At 38.7% G+C, this 22960-nt stretch overlaps 1 protein-coding gene across 1 annotated transcript in view; it reads left to right on the forward strand.

Annotated features, from left to right (window-relative positions):
• The window catches only part of LOC110159573 (adhesion G protein-coupled receptor L2-like), a 254156-nt gene that overhangs the window by 142340 nt on the left and 88856 nt on the right, over positions 1 to 22960 (forward strand). The window lies entirely within an intron of this gene.

The following is a 22960-nucleotide window of genomic DNA, read 5'->3' on the forward strand; positions in this document are numbered from 1 at the left end:
TTGAAACTACAACAGGCAATCTGATTTGTGCTGTTAAGTTTCTCACACATAAAATTGCAGTCACAGATAGGCAGCATTAGCTAACAGTTTTTCACTCTCACCTTTTTTGTTAAAAATCAGAACAGCTTAACAGGCTGCTGAAAATGGGCTGTTTAAATCAATGTTGTGTGTTTTTTTTTTGAGTTTTAACTTTTTTGTTTTGTATTTGCTAATGTGTGAATTGTGTCACCGTGGTAACTGTTGAACATTCATCCATAGGGATAGATGTAGAACACCCCAGCTTAATGTCACTGCAAGGTTTCAATACATCAGTTACCAGTAGTTCTCCACCCCCTTCTAAGTAGCTTGCCAAGGGATTTATGAATTATACGAATTGTGTTGAGGAACTAAGATCTTATGAATTAAATGCTTATTATCATTGTAAATGCGTTTAATGTCTAACTTTTTGCACTAATAAATGGGTAACGGTTTATGTTTCCTAAGCATCTAACTGTTCCCATCTAAGGCTCACTGTGGCTCTTATATTTAAGCATTTTTTCCAGCCTCTAAAATTTGTAGCTCTCTGGCATTTTTGTTTTATAAAGGTAGCTCACCGGAGGAAAAAGGTTGGAAACCCCTGCCATAGATTGTGTTCACATCAAACCATTCTAAAATCCCTATAGTTTCAAACTGCGCTGGACGACGGGTCTGATTTCTACGGTGTGGAATCTGGTGTTTATCTCTGCAGATTTGTTGACGTGGTTTATGATTAATATGTCTAATCACTGGGTCTAACCACACGAAACAAATACTGGCACAAAGTTCAATGCCTTCTGTGTATCAGTATGAATAAACAGATAATTATTTATTTCCACAACTGCTTCAGAGAGGGGTACCATTCTTCAACCCCAAACACTTAGAGGTCGTTCAAAGGACTTCAAGCTATAAGATTAATATGGAGCACGTACTGTATTTGGAGCCAATCCCTAACAAATAATGATGTTCAGCATTTGTAGATCATGAGTTTGGATTTTTCAACACTATGAATCTCGCATAGTTAAATAGGCCCCTGCCCTCCACCTGAAATTATCATGAAATTCAAAGTGAACGCAACCTAACATTTTGAAGCATAATATATATATTGCTATAGAGATTTACTGTGATAAACAATAATACTGAAACTACTTTATGCCACTCACACAATAATAATAATGCAAGATAATCCCAGTAAACCAGTTTTATAATTTAAAGGCCTGAGGAAAATAGCATAATAAACCAATAATTAACCATAGAACACAGTTGAATAACAACTCTCTTCTTGAGTTATCCAACTGTTGTAATACAAAAATACAAAAAAAAACGGGGAGAGTATTTTTGTATTACAACAAAATACGCAAAATCTCCCCACTTTTACGAAGAAAATGTACAGAAAGCACAGTCGTTTATTTTAAAGGGGGGCCCACGTGAGGCTTCTTGCCCCTGGGCTGCAAATTTCTGTCGACGGGCCTGTTTACAGACAATAAATATTGAGCCGCAAAATATATTGGTCTAGCTTTCATTTATTGAACGATTAGTCAATATAGTAATCACCGTGACAGGCCTAACTCTATGATGCATTTGTTGTGATATGCCCAGACATGAGCTGATTTCAATCCAGACGAGCTCTCTCTCTCATAAGAGGCGGTAATTACAGCGATAAACTAACAAAAAAGGAAGAGTAGAGAATGAATTTGTCTTTGAGGCTGCATTGATCTTAAGACCAAAGACGAGAAGGCTGCCTGGGAGTGTAATGTAACCGTATTGGAACACAAGCGACGATTGAAATGTCAAGACAAAAACGCTTATGTACATAGCTACTACTGCTATTGGGGTATTTTGTGCTAAGAAAGACACCTCAAGGTAAGATTTAGACTAGAATAGGGGGACATTTATAGCTCTCATGCGCTTAAGCTTGTACTCCACCTGCGCATCACACAGCAACGGAAATAGACAGTGCAGTCAGGAGGGACTCGCTCTAATTGTCCTTCTAGTTGTTGGCATGGCGAGACAGTGTTTTGGAGGTTGAAATTGTTTAAGTGGCCATGACAGGGGAGTGCTTTTTTTTTTTTTTGGAGCATGTGGTGTATCCGGCTAGCTGGTTTGATGGTTGCGCAATGGCTTCCTCTGACTCATGGTTAAAAGATGGTGCTATTGTCTGCTTGTTTTTGTTCTGCAGTTTAGTGGTTTCCTGTACACGGCCAATCACACACGTACGGTGACAATGTGTATGATTGGACTGGAAGAGGGTGGGTCAGGTTTGGAGAAAATTAGTAAGCGGTGACAGCTAGAAAACAATGATTTAATCCATTTCTTATATTGGTGGTTATGGCATGGATGGGAGGAAAGAGACAGATTTCCCTACGTATAACATCGTACTTGACCATTATTAATATCCAAAAGGTAGGAATGTTGAGTCTGACTGGGAATCAGCTGGAAGGTCCCCCTGAATTGTACCCTTTATGAAAGTTAGTTACTCTATATCTAATTTAATCTATAAAACATTTTTCATTTTATATATACATTAGACACACAAGTTACTATATTTCTCAACACATTTGTTCATACATACAAACAAAGCAGACAAAAATGATGTGGTCTCAAACATAGTCCACTAGTGGAAACTCCTGTCTCCTCAACAAATGTGCCACAACTATTTCAGGATTTTATCTTACATACAGTATGTCAATGAAATACATAGTTAAAACCTTCCTAAAAGTGATTCTGAATGATTTTTGAACAAATTCTGTAGCTTTTTAAGTTTCTTCTGTTGGGCTTCTTATAGATTGTGTTCATGGCAAGCAGGTAAGGATGCTATAGGACATGAGGAACAAGAAAAAAATATTTAAAATACGATTTCATAAGTAAAGTTCTGCGAGCAAATGAGGATTATATTGATATTACATACTGAAAAAATGTGTGCCGCTTCAGGAAGATCAGTAAAATGACATAAACCCTCCGCCCGCCTCCCAGGGACAGCTGTTACCCATGTGCCACCCAAGAGAAGGGGGCGCCTCGAGGGAGGAGGGGGATGTTCCCGCAGAGAGAATGGGACGCTCCAGCTGGTACTTTCAAGCTCGCTCAAGACGCTCGTGCTGGTATTTCCTGTGAGCATGTTATAATGGTTCCTCCTCAAAAATATACCTGGAGTTGTGGTTCGTTTCATTCACACATATTTGATTAAACCTGCATTATTCGTTTGCTTCTTCAATGCTCAAAATGCTCTGTTCCACCTTGTGATGTCATGTAGTTGTATTTAACAGCTACCTTTTACCTTAGTTCAATAGACATTGGCAGTTTCAGATCTTAAATCATCCAAATGACTCAAATGAAGGTGTATTGAGTTTAAATACAGTGGAGCACTTTCTGTATTACCACATGACATCACAAAGTGGAACCAGAGTGTTTTCTGTTTGAGAGAAGAACTCAGCCTAAATGTACAGAGGTTGTGTGTGAAACATGTGTGACAGAAACAAAACACATTTTCTGGTATGTTTTTGATGAGGAAACAATATAACATATTCATTTTAGCTTCATCCCATCTGTATTTAATAATAATAGAATGTTGAGACGTGACTTTACAATTGATAATTATGATTAATGTGTCAAATAATTTTAATTATTTTTGTGCTTTTGCCAAACCTTGGTGGTGTATCATCATATTATGAACATTATGATTCAGCATCTGTTATGAATCATACTGGAAATGAACATGTCTGGATGGTTCTGAGAGATTTCACAAACAATTCTGTGTTTCCCATAGATTTGGTTCAGAGTGTGGTGGCTCAAATGCCTTCGAGATTAATAATTTTCTTTCATACAATTTGCGAGTTGAGTTCAAATGTCACTTTCATATTTAAGCAGTCTCTTTGAACATTGTAGTTGCTTTTTATGTGAATGGCAGTAAAGGAGCAACAAAGTGAGATTTTGTTATGCCAAAATTTAGTCCTAGTAGTTTTAGACTATGGGGAGAATTTTAGACTATTGTGGGTCATTAAAGTATTTTATTCATGAACTTCAACTTCCCATTATATGCAACATTTTGAGGATTTTTTTCCATTCAAATTTTGTTTTAAATTGTTCATCACTTTGGCAATAGTCCTCACCATTCTGAAACCACACTAATCCGATGGAAAATGGCTCCAGAGATGGAACGATCTGGTGCCGCCAGCTCCCACGAATTCATCTGAGTAAGGATCTGATCCGACACCATGTGGACGCCTGATACTCTGACGTAGGTCTATGCACCGAGAAGTAATTCACCGCCAAAACGCTAAGAGGCTAGAACTGGCATGTCCAAACTATGGCCCGTGGGCCAAATGCGACCCTCAGACACATTTTTGTAGGCTTTAGGCTTCCAGGTGAAATGTCCCAAATTACCTTGCATCAAAAATGTACTTTTTACTGCAAGTTTTTGAAAATCTACCTTGATAAAGCTCATATTTAATATTTAGTGTGTGGTTTTAGCATGAATACAGACTGATGGTTCATTCTAACGTGTTAAACCTGCACATATTTCAATTATTAACTGTATTGAGCACCAATCTACAGCCCTCGATCGGCCCTCTGCTTTGTCTGTGTTTAGATATGTGGCCCTTGATGAAAAAAGTTTGGACACCCCTGAGCTAGAATATATATGTCCATTCATATATACAGTCTATGCGTATGACCTGCAGACATATAATCTTTGAAAAGTTTAACATGAACTATCTCCAGGGTGATAGAAGCACAGAACAGAATCATCATTAGCAGAACACCCTTCTATCACAGAAAGAACACATATAATCCACTGAATCATGTCCTTTAGTCCAACAGAAGCTGAACCACGTTAGTGCACTTTTTTTTTTTTTTTTTCCTTTTTGAACACTCAGTTTATGCAAATTAGCCATGCGGTTAAATATGAGCAAAGCCGTGTGGCTAAGGAAGGCCTGCGGACACAGAAACGACGTGTTTGGATGCAAATTGTTTCTGATACAGTGATACGGTGATTCGTTTCAGTGTAAACGTAGTCTGAGAAGAGCCTAACTGTTCAGGCTAAAGGCTGAATTATAGTTCTGCGTCGACTCCATCACCATCGCCGCCATCGCCTTGTTGCCGTTGTTTTTGATTTATGAATCTGTGTCGAGGTCTATGTGCTGTGAAGTAATTCACCGTCACAACGCTAGAAGGCTAGGATTTAAAGCTGGCGTTCGTGTGTACAAAATGAAGCAGGAAAGTGGAGTACCAGAAATGTATCTAGAGCAGATGTAGAAAGGACCAGTGACAACCCTTATCTTTTCAAATTTCGGAAGTGCACGTCGGTCGGTAAACAGGGAGTTCACAGCGACGCAGACTCTGACGATTTGACACACGACCATAAATTAGGCTTACGTTTTTTGCTTATTCTACTTTGCGAATGCTGTGTTTGTGTCTCAAAGTAACACACCATCCTGGCAATATGTCTGCAAAACAAAACATTGACATTAAATTGCAGTTTTTTCACAACTAAATGAGCTTAATTTGAGTTTTGGTCTTTGTAAATTTGCATTATCCAATCAACAGAACTGCAGCAGCTCACCAGTATGAGCCAGTATTTCATCCTTCTCCTTCTTTGTTTTTGGCTGTAGCCCTGAGCAAACCAAAGCTCACTGAAATGAAATAAAAATAGAGAAGAAAAAATGTGCTCAAAAGCCAGAATAAACTTTAATAAGGAAAATACATTTGAGCTGCAAATCATGAAGTGGCTTTTTATGTTTCATTGCTACATCTAGAGTTATCTTGCCATAGTAAATAATAGGCACTGACATTAGAAGTCTTTTAGTGAGGGGTAAATGCTGAGCGCCAGTGCAGTCGTAGCTGTATCTGTTCATTTTAAACATTTTACAGTGGCCCAAAATTATGCCTCACTTACTTTACACATTCTGAGTGTCCTAATTATTCACCACGGTGAGTTTATAAGCAGTTTCATTAGACCAGACCAGAGCGGAGTTTTGCCATCACAGTAAAGCTATCAACAAGTAGAATGACTATTGGACAGAAAACGCTTTATAATGAGATTCAGACAGCACGGAGCAGATTTTTAATTTTTTTTTTACCTCAAGAGTGTCTTATACAATATATCAGTACTAGTAATAGGGCGAGATACATTTTGCTCGTAAACATAGCAATAAATGACTGCAGGGCTTTTAATTGCCCTATAACAACATTTTATTACAGGAATAAACACAATACAAAGTACAAAGTTTATTCATTGATAAGAAACTTGTTTTTAGGTGGCTGCCTGTTGCTGAAGTTATATATTTTACTGTATCCTGCAATCATGCACATTTTAAAAGGTCCTAATTGTGTTTTGAGTCGGCCAGTTATGACAAATCAACAGACCAGCAAACGAACCAAGCTTACAAAAACATGTTTGAGAGAAAGACTAAATATTAGGGCTCGACCGATGTAGATTTTTTTGTGGAACATATGATACCAATAAAATGGGATTTGGAGGTACTGATAGCTGATATAAAAGCCGATTTATTTAGTGACATAAAATTCACTATAAATCTTCAATTGATTATAAAACTCTACTGGATTTAATTTTGGGTTTATTTAGGTTACATTTATTGTCGTTTACAGTCATATTTAAAAACGGCAGGTTGGCCTAATGGCATTTTTGTGTGACATTCTAGTCTGTAAACAAAGTAAGTAAACTACCGCTATCTGTCTTTAGCAGTAAATGCATGCGCGCTGCAGCAAATAATTATATGTGTAAATGTCGATCATTCACACATCTATTCACAGCTCATTTACATATCAGTGCAGGTCCAGTAACATGTACACAGCCACTGTAGTCACTTTACAGTTGGTCATTGTCAGAGGAAACAGACTGTTTATGTGTGGGAGATTACAGCAGCTAAGCACTAACCGAGAAAGAACCAAAAGTAGCTTCAGAAACCGACACATTTGCAACACTCACTGCTCACACAAGGTCCTCTCAGATCACAAGTCTTCACAAATAAGTGTCCATAAATATAATATAATCCAGCATGTTGACAGCAGCTGTGTGTGTAAACAAGTGCACATGAGGGAGGTGACTCTGGGGATGTGTTCAGGAGCAGTACGGTGTCACAGATGCAAACAAATTACTCCACAGATGAATATTGATGCAGCGCCACATATTAAGATATTTATCTATCTGAAAATTGGATTAAATTGACATAATATAGAGCATTGTTTCCCAAAGACTGGGTCACGACCCTCAGGTGGGTCGCAAGAGATTTTTTTTGGGGTCGCTTGATCTGTTGCTGCTCTTTCCTCCTGCACCCTGAACTGGAACGAGCTACAAAAACACAGACAGGCCCACGTATATCATTAGAAATGTTCAAATGTTCAGACATGTTTTGTGTAATTTCCAATCTTTTTGTAATTATTTTGTTGACTATTTTGTTCCAATATTGCTGGTTCAGTTGAATGTTGAAAATAAAAAGAATGTGCAACATTTAATGTCCAAATAGGTGACTTATGGATCCTTTTATAGCTGGTTTGATTACTGTTTCTCATTGTTTAAAATTTGAGTAATACTAATTGTTCAGAGAGACACGATCACTCAGGCAACAATAAAATATCCTCATTAATGTTCAAAAACAGTCAAATCTGCTTTTGTTTTGTGATTTATGAATCATGTCTATTGATTTGTATCGCAAAGGTTTTGATTTTTAAAATATGTGTCCCAGAAAAAAAGTTTGGGAAACACTGATATAGAGAGTGTAATGAGGTATAACATGCCCATGTAGACTATCAGCCCGTATCGACAAGATTTAGGCCAATAATATCAGCCAAACGATGTATCAGTCGGGCCCTACTAAATACGCAGGATTTATGTGTTAAACATGCATGAATGAAACAAACAACAACTGTGGGTATGTTTTTGACAAGGAAACAACATTATAACATTAAAAAAAGGCCCTTTAACTGTGACTTAACCCTGTGTCCTAAATTGCCTTACCCCAGACTCCCTCTCTCCCCGCAGCCATCACTCAAACAGCCGTACGTCATAATACATCACCAGCGAAATGATCCCGGGGTATTGACATATAGATTCACCCAGCTACGAACCCGCGGCCTTCACATTATCTGCCTCGCCCTCTGCCCTCCTCAACCATCTGAGACTGAACCCATCTGAACAGCATATAAACAGCCTAATACAAAATTCATGTCCTGTGGGATTTGTTGCCTCTGTCATTAATTACCGGCACAGCTAAGTAAAGCACGCAAAAAAAGACCAACGCTAGCTCTCATCCTCGGAGACAGTCTCATTAAATCGGAGCAGTAGCAGTAGCGCCCGGTCCAATAAAGCCATGGATGTATTTTTTTGTATTACTCATAGTGGTATATGGAGCATCATTAGCGTAGCAACATGCCTGTTAGTTTGGTTAATTGCTAAGCGCCGCTGTCTTCCTGGTTAAATGAAAAAAAAAAAAAAAAAAAAGTCTGCGTTTTTTTCTTTTTTTACGCTTTGAAAATTTGGGTCCATTATTGTGGCTTTTGGGTTTTTGTGATACGCAAATTGAAAGCTGCTAATGTTGAAGTGATTTTAACCAGCGCTGCCTGGAATTTGACATTTCCTTTTACATCTATTTGCTATGAAAGCAGGAGGAATTGCCTTGTTAGCGCTCCTTGTGAAGATTTGAAACCAATTATCAGTGAGCAAAGTGGCTGCAGGTTGCTTGATTTGAGCCATTTGTTAAAAAATATACGACTTTTTTTTAAAACGTGGGATAAATAATAATCATGCAAAATGGTTAGTGGTTTTACACCGTGGTAGATCTTATGAAACCCAAACGTCCCATCCCGACATCCCATTTAGCGTCATTTGAAATATTCTACATTTTTCAGTATATTTCTTGTTTATTTACCCAAAGTCTGCGTTGATTAAGGTCAGTGTTAAGTGTTTTGTGTCCTTAGGGAGATGTGTCCTCGACATTTGACCTTCACCTCAGTGTCACTGGTGTAAAGTGTCAGAGCGACGGGAGGAGCTCACAGTGTCTGGGGACCTTTCTCCTCGTATGACTCATATCCTGTTAGGAGTACCTAGCTGGGGGATTATGCACATGTATATCGGGAAAGCAGAGGAGAATATACAGAACTACTACTACTACTACTACTACTGTTACAACCTACTACTAACATTACCGTAACTACTAATGTTACTAAATTGTAAATGGTAAATGGGGCTCAAAGTGCTTTACAACAAGGAAACACTCAGCCATTCACACACCAGTGTACACAGACACCGGGTCTGGGTGAAGTGTCTTGCCCAAGGACACAACAACAGCATTCATCTGTGGAGCCTGAATCACACCACTCACCGCTCAACCGTGATTTTTGTCGAAAGCGGGATTCTTCGGATCAGTGGACAAACGCTCTTACCAACTGAGCTGCTACTACTACTACTACTACTACTACTACTACCTTATATTACGACGTACTACTACTACTAACCACTAACTACTACTACAACTACAACTACTACTAGCTACTACTAACTATCTACTACTAACTATCTACTCCTACTATTACTACCTTATACTACTACCTACAACTATTGCTACTACCTTATATTACTATATACTACTACTACTACTAACTACATACGACTACTACTAACTACATATGACTACTACTACATACTACTACTACTAATACGTACTACTACCACTACCGTATATTAATACTACTAACTACCTTTTAGTACTACTGTTACCTATTACTACTACTACTCCTACTGCTTCCTACTACTTCTTACTGAAACTACTACTGCTACTACTACTACTACCTTATACTACTACCTACTATAACTACTGCCTTATATTATTACATACTACTACTGCTACTAAATACCTTCTACTACTACTACTACTACTACTACTACTACTACTACTCCCACCACCACCACCTTGTACTACTACCTTGTACTACTACCATTTCATGTAGCACAACTGCTGGTGCTCTTTTAAACAGTAAAAGTATTATTTAAATGAATTCAGAACTTGAAGCATGGTCAGATAAATAATAAAGTGTATATTTTTCCTTCATGCCTTTGCCTTTAGCAAACATTACAGTTGAAGTAGGCAGAAACTGTGCTGTCCTTTTGCACTCATTTCAAGGCCGTTAGGATCATAATACTAAAAAAATAATGTATTTTGCCCTGAAGTTTAATGTCAAAAGTCCTGTTAAAGTGTACAGGAATACAAATTATGCCGTGTTTATATTTTTAGGCTATACGAATTGTTTAAAGTTGCAGATGTCAAGAGCTTTAAGTGCTTAAGTATTTCCTATAGCTGTGTTTACATGAAGTGCTCCAAGCTCCCAAGACGAAGCCAAACCAAATCTCTCCATCTCTCAGCATCATCTTGATTATGTTTTAATATTTTCTGTCATTTCTGCAAACAAATTCCTCCGCAGTTCCTCTGGGGGGCTATAAAACTAATCTGGATGACGCTCTTAACTGTATGCTGGATTTCAATTCAAACTCTGCGACATATGCTTTTCTCACAGAGCTCAATCCTGAACTTTTCCATGAGGGGTTCTCCAGATATCGGTTAGAGATCGGTAGAGATGTTTTTTTTGTTTGTTTGTTGGTTTTTCATGGCCTATTGCCAATACCAATTGTTCTCCAGACTCCATAGAGACACAGCTGGTCAATATTCTTTTTCCAGTTTGTAGGCCTGATTTAGATTTATTTTCCCCATATTATTTATATAATTTAAATTTACTATAGACCTAAACCAAATATCGGCCTATGCTGGAGACTTAAGGCCAATAGCTGATTCATTGTAAAGTGCAAATATCAGCCTGTTATACCGGCCAATGTTTATAGCGGTCTCTCTTTAATATTGATATTGGTTTATATTGAAATTTTTGCACATATTTTCCAATATTTTTCTGCACTGCCCATGTGTGGGTGTGCCCATTACGTTTGTCCTCAGTGCCTCAGAGTTGTCTTTTTGAACAGACTCATGAGTGAAAATAGGGCTGTATGTGCACATAATTATGCAGCAAATAAATACATTTTGTTATAATGTTTTTTTGTGTGTGTTTTTTTTTTTTTTTTACAAAAGCAGTAAGTTAAAGGTACAGTATGTAACTGTCTGGAAGTTGCACTAGGGCTGACGCGGTTAGGGAATTTCTCCTTCGGTGCGATATAGCGGGTCAACAGGGCGATATGCGGTGATACTGCAACCCCTCCCCCACCCCCCATCCCCCAGAGTTACAATATTTCTAGCGGCACTGAGAACTCTCTCTGATGATGTGCTTGTTAAGCAGATGCACATGTTCCTTTGGTTGTCGTGTGGATATAGTGTGTACAGCGTAGGAGAAGTAACATTTGGCTGTGGAACGAGTGCCGCTGTATCTCTCCAGCTTTCACTGTGGCAGCTCGGGTCAGAGTCCTGCACCAGGTCGGGTACCCACAGACTTAAGAGAGGGAGAACCCTGAGCACAAGGAGCAGGGGTCCGCAAAGCGCGATTGGGCGACGGCTGCACTTACCTCCGTGCAGCGCAGAGTTCTACGCTGGTCTTTTTACCTGCGGTCACCCAATGGTCTACGCGGGCGCACCTTTGTCCTGGGTTATCATGGGCACGGACAGTAACGGGTGGAATGTTAACTGGTCTGGGTGGGTGTGAGTATAAAAATGGACCCGTGCAGGACTCTGGGTCGGGTCACGTTGGTCACGTGCGGCGATCGCAGTGGCCCAACATGCACCGCGGTGGACTTCTAAGTACTGTGGTGATTCATTTTTTTTGGTTATTCTTTTTTTGGATATTTCAAGGAAATATAAAGTTAAAGCCATACTTTAGAAAATTTTTATGCCGTACCATGGAAGATGATGGCCAAATGAACAGCTCTCCTCTAGGGCAGGGGTCAGATTTGTGGAGATGCAAACTTTGATTTGTGAACTTTATTATAACTCAACACGGTCAAATATCAGTTACCGGCCACAACAGCAAAACACAGATCTAATATCATCTCATAACCTCTATTGGAGAATCCCTGTTATTTGCAAGAGTTGGTATTTTTTGGGCATTTGGCTGCAGCGTGGCGTTTTGGTGTCAGGTTTCTGGTGGAGAGTGACTTCACCCGCTCTCTAGAGAAACGCTGGCTAATTGGTGGTGCCCTCTCCTGGTTTGAGTGCTATGAAAGGACACGTGCGCTTTTCACTACAAGAGAATCTCCACAATCAAAAGAAAATTGCAGCACGCACCGATTCCAGACATCAAAATAAGCCTGAGTTGACGTGTGACGCTTACTTGATGTACTATTGACTTTCAGATGCATATTTCATGTTCTTGATGTTTTAACAATGGTGCTGTGATAGAAAATGCATCACGTACCAACTCCAAACAGAGATAGAGATTGGTATCTTTGCTTTGATGAAGGGAAAAAAAATACAAATCAAGTCACTCATCCCGGAGCCATCCTAATTAAAGTGATATGATTTTCCGATGAGAATGGCAGGCATTGTGCTATCATAACAACCCATTTTAATTGTGTGAAAATGGCACGTTTGAGGCTTCTTTCAGAACGCACAAAGACTAAACTGAATGCAATGGACACATGATCTTTTTTTGGAAGTCAAACAAATTAACCTTTTTCTCTGTCAACTTTGTGCACTGTTGCCAAAGAAAGAAAAAAGACATTAAGATCTGTAAAAATGACAGCTGAAAATGACAGGAAACAACATCTCATTTTCTCTCAAAAAAGCCTCATAGAACACAATGTTTTTTCCCACTATGTTTGTCAGGGTAACCCAACCTTGGATTGTGTACTTCTCCGTTATACAAGCAATTATGCTCTGGGCCCTGTCAATTTGAATTATATTTCCAGGAGCCAGGAACACGAGAATAATTCAACTAGCCTCCTGTATTTAATGGATAAATGATAAGGATCGCTGTGGAGGATATGAAATATGGGATTCCAGGAGCAGCACAGTTTGATTTTCAAGTGGGTGGGTCCATATGTCCAAAGATTAGCTTCTTTTCTTTGAATCCATAGTTTATGTTTGTTTGTTTTTTAGATTAAGTACATTTACATGTGTCTGGTACAGATGTGCTCAGCCTGAGAGCTTTCAGGAGGACAGGCTTCAGACCCCAGCTCTTTTAAAGGGAATAAGCTTTTGAAGAGTAAGGACACCGTATTAATATTCTTATTAAATATACAATGTCAAAGTTTTATTTCATGGTTTTCTTAAGAAGCAACTTTACAAAATGAAACAGCTGTACATTTAGATGTATTTTTTTCTTTTTGGACAATCACATTACAGTGCACTTGTGAGACTTGTGAACAATACCACAGAGCTGAATATTCATATTGTGTGGAAACCACATTAGCCTGCATTATAACAATACAAATAGATGTGTTGTAGACTTGCTCAGATGAATAGCAGCTCTTGACTGTGGCACATAATGTGCAGTGGATTGGTTGAAGAGGTGCTCGGGACCCCTGCGTCTCCACAGCGCAGGCTAATCAGGTGATGCACGCATGCTGTTCAGGCACATGCAGATTACACTCATATCTGCAGCACAGAGCAGGGCTCAGGTACGCACAGCTTTAATATCGCTAAACCCAATTACACTTGCCCTCGTATTGCATTATATGCATATATTGAATCAAGCCAGTCAGCCGATGAATCATCCCACTTTTCCTAAGTCAATAAAAACTTCAGAGGCAACACGGCGTTTTCAACACTTTTGGTTTCACTTGTTGCTCTCATGTATTCAGGTAGGAGGGATTGATTTCTCCAAAATGCACTCGATGACTCATGGCTGTATTATTGTGGAAATTTATATTAATCAATATTTTGAGCCAACCTGCTGTTCAAAATGTCCAATCAATAAAGACCTAACAGAGACGACTTCCTGGTATTTCGCCTTACCAAGTGTTGTTGCTGGCCTTCACCATTTTAATGGTGCGAAAACTCAGACAACGCAGTCAGTGCAGATTTCAGACTTTTCCCTTTTCTGAATCAAACCTCTTATCAAATCAGATCAGGTCACATTTGGAAAGTTGTATTATATTTCTGCAGTTGGAAAACAGCATGAAAAGTGTTGAAATGGTTCTAGTGATTATCTTGTGTAGCCTGTCTAAACGTCAGTCCCATGATTCTAAGTTGTTTGACTTTTAGCCTGCCAGCGTATTGTTAAAACATCACGGCGTTGGTTCTGCTGTTCCGATCACTTTCCTCAGCTGTAGTAGCATTAGCATTCACCTGAAGTGCTCATTAGCCGTTGTTGCTAACCGCAGTCTCCTTTCTCCCCATACTAACCACGCGTGTCAGTTGTGCTTTTCGCCGCCTGTGCCCGTGCCCGTGCCCGTGCCTGTGTGTGAATGTGAGAACGTGTGGCTGACAGGCGCACAATGACTGAATGAGTTTTAAGGTAATTAGCCCAGGCTCTGTGCAGGAAAAAGGTCACCCACTAAAATGTCAGTATTGGCACGCGGTAACACAGGGCGGTCTAGTACTTAGCCTCGCGTTTCTGACCTTGTCCTAGTACATCTACTGCAGTACCCATTTGCAGTACCATGATTTTGTCGTGTACTCATTCTCCAAATTACTAAAAATCGTTAAAAGGGCTATTACTACTCTATTTTCTAATCTATGTTAGAATGTTGTTTCCTTGTCAAAAACTGACTTGGATTTGTGTTTTGTTTCATTCACACATGTTTAACGCACAAACACTGCATATTTACACTGTGTTCTTTTCTCAAGATAGAAACTTTGTTATGTCATTTTTAAACTCCACACACCTTCACTAGAATCATTTGGATAATTTCAGTCCTGGAATTGCCGATCTATACTGAACTAAAGTTAAACGGTACCTGTTAACATGAAAACTACCGCTTCATGACATCACAAAGTGTAACAGCGTTTTGAACTTTAGATTTGTAGATAGACTAATAATTAATGAAGAGTTACTCAAAAGTTTAAGAGCGAAACAAAACCTAACTCCACTTTTTGAAAGGTAACGACATTGGTTAAAAGCTCTTAAAAGTAAATTTTGCACACTATAAGACCTTTAGCATATCCCTGTGATTTGTAGCCTATAGCAATTGTGAATCATATGCACAATTTCAGCAATGACCTATTCTAATGATGTCTGATGAAATAATGAAAAGAGTCTAGCTTACAGACTAAAACATAAAAGACCTATAAAGTAGTTTCATTGCAGGATGTTCCATTAGGAGAACTACTAACCTATATAATTTTGGATGCATCATTAGGCTAATTGTTTATCCATTTCAGAAGAAGCAGAAGGCGTCAAGTCAAGTTATAAAAGTTATTAAAACATTTCACAACTTTTACCATTTTCTTGTGCTTTATTCACTTAAGGTATATATTCTATTCTGAGCAAATCTCAAGAATATCAGATTTTGGCTTTGAAAACAGTTGTTCAGTACCAGTGTTGGGCAAATTCCATCCAAAAAGTAAGTAAGTTATAGGCAGTGATATGAAAAAACTTTATATGTATTTAGTTACAGAATACTGAACACCTGCATTAAAATATATTTTGCAGCATATTCTAATACGTGTTCCAATCAGAGTACTGTATTCTGAAATCTTAGAATACTTTTACATTGAGTCGCATTTAAATTAGTGTTAAAAAAAAAAAAAAAAAAAAAAAGGTACTAATAACAGCTTTATGTTTGTTTCACAGTTTTTAAAGCACTTCCTTTCACTGATTGGAGATGTAAAAATCACACCTGCACTCACCACAAGGGCAGAGTTGTGTATTTTTCTCACTGATTCTGTGTTATTCCTTTTAATTTTAGAAAAGTAAACATTCTGAATAACCCTAAATGAAAGAGAGAGAACAACAGGGTGTTAACTTCCACATATCAACAATTATTCAGATAACTATAACATAAACAACAGAACAGAACAAGTTTACCAAACTCTCATCTCACTCCAGATCACTAAATCCATTGAATACTTCATCCTCTTTGTCACTTCTGAGCAACTCCACGACCTCCGGAGCTAAACGTAGCGCCGCATCCTCTTCTTTGTAGCTGTCTTTAGATTCAGCATCAGTTTCAGTTAGAATTATTCTGGCCTTTCTGAGTCCCAACAGGATGGTTTCACTGAAGTCACTTAAATGTTACATTTTCACCGGTACAAATAATAGTGCGATCGACTGACATGATACAAACAGGACAGCAGCTCTTTCTGCAGGAGACATGCGCAGCAGAGCCAAGTGATAGTGGTACAAGAGTAATAGAAGTAGCAGATAACTAGAGCGCCCTCTCGAGGTTGTCAGTGTGAAAATTTTAATATATAAGTCGCATCGGAGTATAAGTCGCAGAAAGACCCAAGCCGTGAAAAAAGTGCCACTTATAATCCAAAAAATACGGTACTTCCCAACACTGGTTATAGAACTTGTTATTTCTCCCAAGTATAATAACTTAGTAGCTTTGGAATGAAAGTTATTATGTGAGTGAAATGAGAAATAGTCTACTTTTTCCTAATATTGAAAAACTAAACTCCTGCTTGTAACAAAGTAGGGCAACATTCCAAGTAGGAAGTGAGCACGGGGTCTCTGTAACATCTGCAGTGAGCCTCGTCATTTTGGTTTTAAAATGTTCATATTAACCTGCTCTACATGATACCGGTGTTTCTATTTCACTATTTTGTCCATTAATATATTCTTATTCCTAATACTGACCCCAAATTCGCCCTTGTCACCTCAAGAGCTTCATTTGTCTGGAGCCGGGCGCAATGGGCGACGCCACGCTCCTTTAGTCCGCTTCTTTATTCACGCTACGGTACAAACTGAGCCATCTCCATTTTGTCTTTATTTGTCATATCAACCGCCGTTCCCTTCCTGCGATGTGACCTTTTCGTTGGTTAACAATTTGACGATAACGTGGGATGTTTTACAGAAATCGGGCCCGAATCCCCCTGGCTGCGCGATTAGTGTGAAACGTGAAATACAAGCTTTGTCACTGCGGCTCTCACAGGAAATGGGTAGATGTGTCTGGTGATGGAGTGTCAGATAGCATGATACTGGCTTTTTTTTCTACAGAGGCACCCGGGGACAACACTGGAGAGAGAGAGAGAGAGGGGCTTTCAGAACACCAGTTGTGAGGAGTTGTGTTCATCTCAATACAGACAATATATATGCAAATCACATATACAATAAAGCATGTGGTTATTATGTATGGATGTTATTGACAAGTTTGTGCAAAATCGTTCAGGTTGCTTTCACACCTCTCTATCAGGGGCCTGAACGATTATGCTAATATGACTCACACAGTTCCCACTTAGTGCAGTTCAATAGCCCTAGCCAACAAATAGAAAGTGTAAACAACCTTCAGGCAGTGTCCACCAGCGATCTGAGCTTAAACTAACCTCTTATTAGGGATGTAACAATAACCGAAATATCATCAAAACTCTCACAATAATATCGGAGGCCATCGCAATACATCGAATTACAAGTCTCTTTGCTTACGTGAATAGTTATGGTGATTCCTTTGTCTTTATTTATGATTTTAATGTCTTTCTTATTCTAAAGCACTTTGAATTACTTGACTGAAATAAACTTGCCTTGCCTTGCCGGGGTGTAGCAATACAAAAACACAGAGGGAACTACATTGACCAAGATCCTTTGGTGTTTTCAGTGCAGACTACCTGAAGAAATATGTGTTATGAAGCAGTTTTAAATCTTAATTCTTCATATTATAACAGTACCAAAGTCTTTTAAAAGGAAAAACTAGCACAATTTTTTTTAAACCTCCACAAAATATTGCAATAAATATCGAACGTTGAGATGTATATCGTGAAAATATCAAGGGATTTTGATACTGTTACATCCTTACCAATTATTATTGTTGAAGTTTTCAGCTTGTCCAAGAAAGGGCGGAATTAAAAAGCTGGAGACCAACTGGATGTCTTAAGCAGGAGAAGTTTATTTACATCAATAACACGGGCCCGGGGGGATTTGAAAAGTCAACATAGTATGATTTCAAAAGTGAACATAGTATGATCTTTGAGTGTTCAAGCCCCTTTACTCTGCTTCCAAAGGAGGAGGTTTCTAAAACGAGTGTGGTGAGACTATGAAGGCCAGTCGGCACCGGTTAGACAGCAATATGCCACAATTTAGATAATGGTATGGTATGCTAAGGGAAGATGATCATGTTACTATAGCTCCTGTGAGTCGATGTAACTTTGAGAGCTGTACGTAGAGGATAAATTACAATTATAATTCTAATTTCTACTCTATTTATCTTAGAACAGCTAAATATGGAACCATCTGCTAATTTCTCTTTCTTCTGTGACCTTTTAGATGAATTATGAGTCATTGTTTACTTGATGTTATGAAATTGGGCCAATCTTACGCCAGCATACTGGTATTTCCCGCTAATCATTCAGTCTTTGATGAAAATAAATAAATTGAGTGAGTTTTCTGCAGCTGTTTTTGAAGTAGTAGCTGGGGTTGATTGGTTCTTGGACCTTCTTTGTCCTGCTTCCTTCTGGGCATCTACGGTGGCCCTGTATGGACATTCTGTTAGCAGCATGGTGTTGCATATTATGAATAAATTAGAAACTTAATCAGAATCAATATAGTTCCTATATATGCCCCTGAAGCCTCAAACCATATTGTAGAAGATCATGAATATTCTTTTGCTCCAGGGTACATATCCATTCTCTTCTTTTACACATCTTAAACGGCCACTTCCAGTCCTACCTTTCTCATAGATTCTCATATATTAGCACTGCATATTATAATAATGGACAGTTCACTTTTAGACCTATACATAGTAGTTCACGAAAATCATTAAGACCTCTCTAGTTCACATTATTGTTTAAAAAAAAAAAAAAAGGAAAATTAGCTAATCTTGATATCTGTGGGGGGGAAAAAAAACACAAAACATTATGACAATTTGGCGTGCAGGGTCTCCCACCTTTACATCTCCATGAAAATGTTACTGCTTAACCTGGACTGTTCTGCAGTATAGCATTAAATCCATAATTCTCCATGGAGACACAAAAATCATATCTGTGGTGTGGCAGTCCTACTCAGCCTGATTCATCAGCCTGACCTTGCAGCATTAGGATTCGTTCGCTCAACGGTAGGCGGGTACTTTTTTATTAAACCAATCGCTGCTTTTTGATCATGACTTATGTAATGCGCCAAATGTCGTAGGAAGAAGGGCAATAATGTCTTTCCCCTTGATAAAATTCTCCAAACATTCTTTTTGTTCCGGCTTTAAATCCTTGATCTCGGGAATCGTTACCAACACAGAATGTATGGCCTCATCTACATCCATCTCAGCCACTTTGTTTACTGTTGTGCTGTACCACAAAAGGGACCCACACAGGTGCTGGGGTTTGACGTCAGGGCTTCACAGCTGATTGGCTGGTGCGTGGTCTACAACTTCCGGGGTTCTTGCAAACCGTCTAGAGTATTCAGATTCCTGACCTAGTTGCTGTAGAGAAATGAAATTGAACAGAGGCACTAGGTGGCGCCAGTCCAGCTTGCAGTAAGGATTACAATTTTTCAAGACTAGTTGTAAAAGCATTTTTTGTCCTAACAACATGAAACTTGGCACTGCACACACCATTAGGATGACACCCTCCGAATTTAAGATCGGTCAGATGAGCGGTTTGAGAGTTATATGTGTAACAGGCAAATAGACACGCAGATAGACACACAATTTATACACATTTAATGCCATACTGTGGAACAATCCAAGCAAAACAATTACATCTCCAAGGAGACCACCATCAGACCCATCAGAAAAATTTACACAGTGCATGTTTAAACTATCAAAGAAGTTGACTTGGTGACCTGTGACCTTATTCATAATTTTTTTGTTCATTAGTTTTCTTTGTAACTTCAAATTCAAATCACACAACCAACTCCGAACTGTAAGTCCCGAACTAAAACCATATGAGGACCTTAAGCAAACCGCCCCAAACAAACAACCGACTGTTTCCCTTTAGTCTCATTGGTTATTCATACAATATACAGTCTTATAGATCCCCCTATTTCTTGCTTTCATTTCCTACTTATCTCCAGGCATTTTTTTTCCTCAGATACCCATCGACCCTGCGCGTACCTGGAGACGCTAACACTAAACTCACACACAGGGACAGACTATAGTAGGCGTGGATTGAATACAGGGGAATCGCATTATTGCTGATGTATGGGTTTAGCTCGGAGGGACTCGGTTTCTTCTTCCGTGCGCTAGCTTTATCAAAATGAGCCAGATAAACTAGGCGAACGGAAAAAAAAAAAGAAAAAAAATACTACCAAAATGCATAGCGGCTTTGTCTTCGTGTTGACATTTAATCAGGTGTACTGGCTTCCTGGGGCCGAATCAACACATTGTCAGAGGATGCCCCACTAAGAGACTGTGTCTTATTTATGGTCCCCAGACAGCTAAGGATAAAAAGAGATATGTATGTACGCAGAGTAGGAAAAGAGGGGGTGGAACAAGTTGTAGGTGGCTTTAAGTCCGCTGTGAGTCAATACACAGTTAATCTAAACAGCATGCGCAGTATTAAGGACAGATGGGGTATGTGAGTGGGTATTTATTAGACCTTTATGTTGCCTGGTTTAATTTTAAAGGCTAATAAATTATGTTATGTTGGAATGGACTGAATAGAAATGTGGTACTACTGAGTTTATCTGGCATTAAATTATGAATATTGGTAATAACTGTAGGTATTATCATGATTAACCTCAAAGCCGGATATTTATTGTAGAATTGAGAAGACTGCTGAAATGTTTTGTTAAAAGCAGAGACCAGTCTTTTGTGCAGTGATCAATGTCATATTTTCATATTCAGGCTCATTTCTCTGGCTGCACTAAAATGGAACAGTGGATTTTGTGGATTATGAAACATTTAATACCACAACATGGTAAAAAGCAGAGGGGACTAAAAATGTATCATAGCTTGAGCTTTTGTAATACCCGAGTCTTCGATATAATATTAAAGGGACAGTCTGGAATTCTGAACATAGGACCTCATTTTCTTGTTAGCCAGAGAGTTGGAGACGTGTGGAGACACTTTTAAAAATATTCCATCCAGTCCTTTTATTTGCAGAGGTCGCTGGTGCTAGGCTAGCACATGTTAATGGCCATAGTTAGCCTGCCATTAAAAACTGTTTTACGCACTCCACAAAGGACCGGAAGCAAATCTATTATTACACCAGACTGTCTATGTAAATGTCTGTGTTGATAGAATAATGTTTGAAATAAAACTAACCTTACATCGCAGGAAGTGTCACATGTTGAGGGACTATCTTCTCATATATGAGTCTGCTGTTGCAAAGTTTTCTATCACAAAGTTAAACTCGCTGCTGCTGCTCAGACATAAATCCTTCAAATGCAAGGTTGTTTGTACTTCTAAAATTATTCTATCAACACAGACAGTTACATCGACAGTCTGGTGTCATAATAGATTTGCTTCGTGTGCACTGTGGAGTGGGTAAGACTGTTTTTAGTGGGAGGCTAACTATGGCCATTGACATGCACTAGCTTAGCACCAGCGACCTCTGCAAATACGAGAACTGGATGGAATATTTTAAAAAAGTGTCTCCACATGTTTCCAACACTCTGGCTAACTAGAAAATGAGGTCCTATGTCCAAAATTCCAAGCTGTCCCTTTAAAGTGTTTTATTTTTGTGAATGCTACTGATGATGAATGTACCGTTGGTGTAAAGAATGTTAAGTACACCAAAGCAATTCTTAAACGTTATAGTAATTAGGTGAAAATTTAGTTAAAGCAGACCTACTGTATTATGCAAAATTGACTTTTCAGAGCTTTTGACCATGTTGTAGTTGTTTCCCCTTCTGATTGAACCTCTTGAGTGATTCCTGCATGTTTAAGCAGTCTTTAATCACTTATTTTCAAGACCCCATCAGCATAGGCCCACACTCTGTATTTACTTCATTCCCCATTCATTCATTCATTCTCATGTCTCTCATTTTATTTTCTTAATCTGTGATAAGTGTAGGATCCGGCAGCGTCGCATCATTTTGGTACAAATGAAAAACACTTCTGCTACTCACTAACTTGATCTGCAGCTATCCATCGGAGTTCCTGACTACTGTTGTGATGACGTTTACAACGACGTCAGCTCCCATTGTGCTCCAGTTTTCTAACACGGAACTCAGCAGACTTGTTTCTTTTAAAGTCGTTTTAGATGTATATTGCGATTTAAAATGCACCATAGATTATAACTATATAGCAGACAAAAGCATAGTAGGTTTTCTTTAAAGAATTTCATATTTCTCATAAAAAGGTGCATGTATTACAGACTATTTCCATCACTCACGTTGATTTTCTGTTTAATGTGCTACAGGCCCATAGACGCTAATGGCACTGGCACAAAGCTCAAAGTGCTGTTCATGTGGTACTAGTCGACAGGAAATCAGATGATAATGCACCTCTGGCACTATGCTGCAATGCTTTTCCAATAAGTCTACGTGAAATACAATGTTTACTTTTGTTTAGTGACAATACAATCTGTGCGCTTGACTAAACATACAGAGACCTCCTGCCTAATATCGGCACCTCTGATAAAATCTGTGCTGATGGAGGTGACTTTGGGCTGTGGAGTTTCACACACTTTACAAACTCAAGGCTCAACACATTTTTATAAAACTCAGTCGTGCTTTACATCTTTTTGGGTTCAAGGATAAAAACATGTGGTGTATATATATATATATATATATATATATATATATATATTATTATTTTTTTTTTTTTTATTGCAGTGTTTAAGTTTTTGTTTGGGGCTCTGTCACCTTTTTATTTCTATGGATATTTCATTGCTCTGCTCCGAAACTTTGCAGTGACATCGTGCTTGGGGGGTTTTAGCATGACTTTGTAGCCTGGCTTATGACTTTAATGTTATGAGCAAGGAACTTATTAAACAGCCCAAATCAGCTCACGTGATGTATTTAAAAAAAA

Source organism: Boleophthalmus pectinirostris, unplaced genomic scaffold (assembly GCF_026225935.1).
Source record: "Boleophthalmus pectinirostris isolate CB_2022bp ecotype Guang Dong unplaced genomic scaffold, ASM2622593v1 HiC_scaffold_16, whole genome shotgun sequence".
Taxonomy (NCBI): Eukaryota; Metazoa; Chordata; class Actinopteri; order Gobiiformes; family Gobiidae; genus Boleophthalmus; species Boleophthalmus pectinirostris.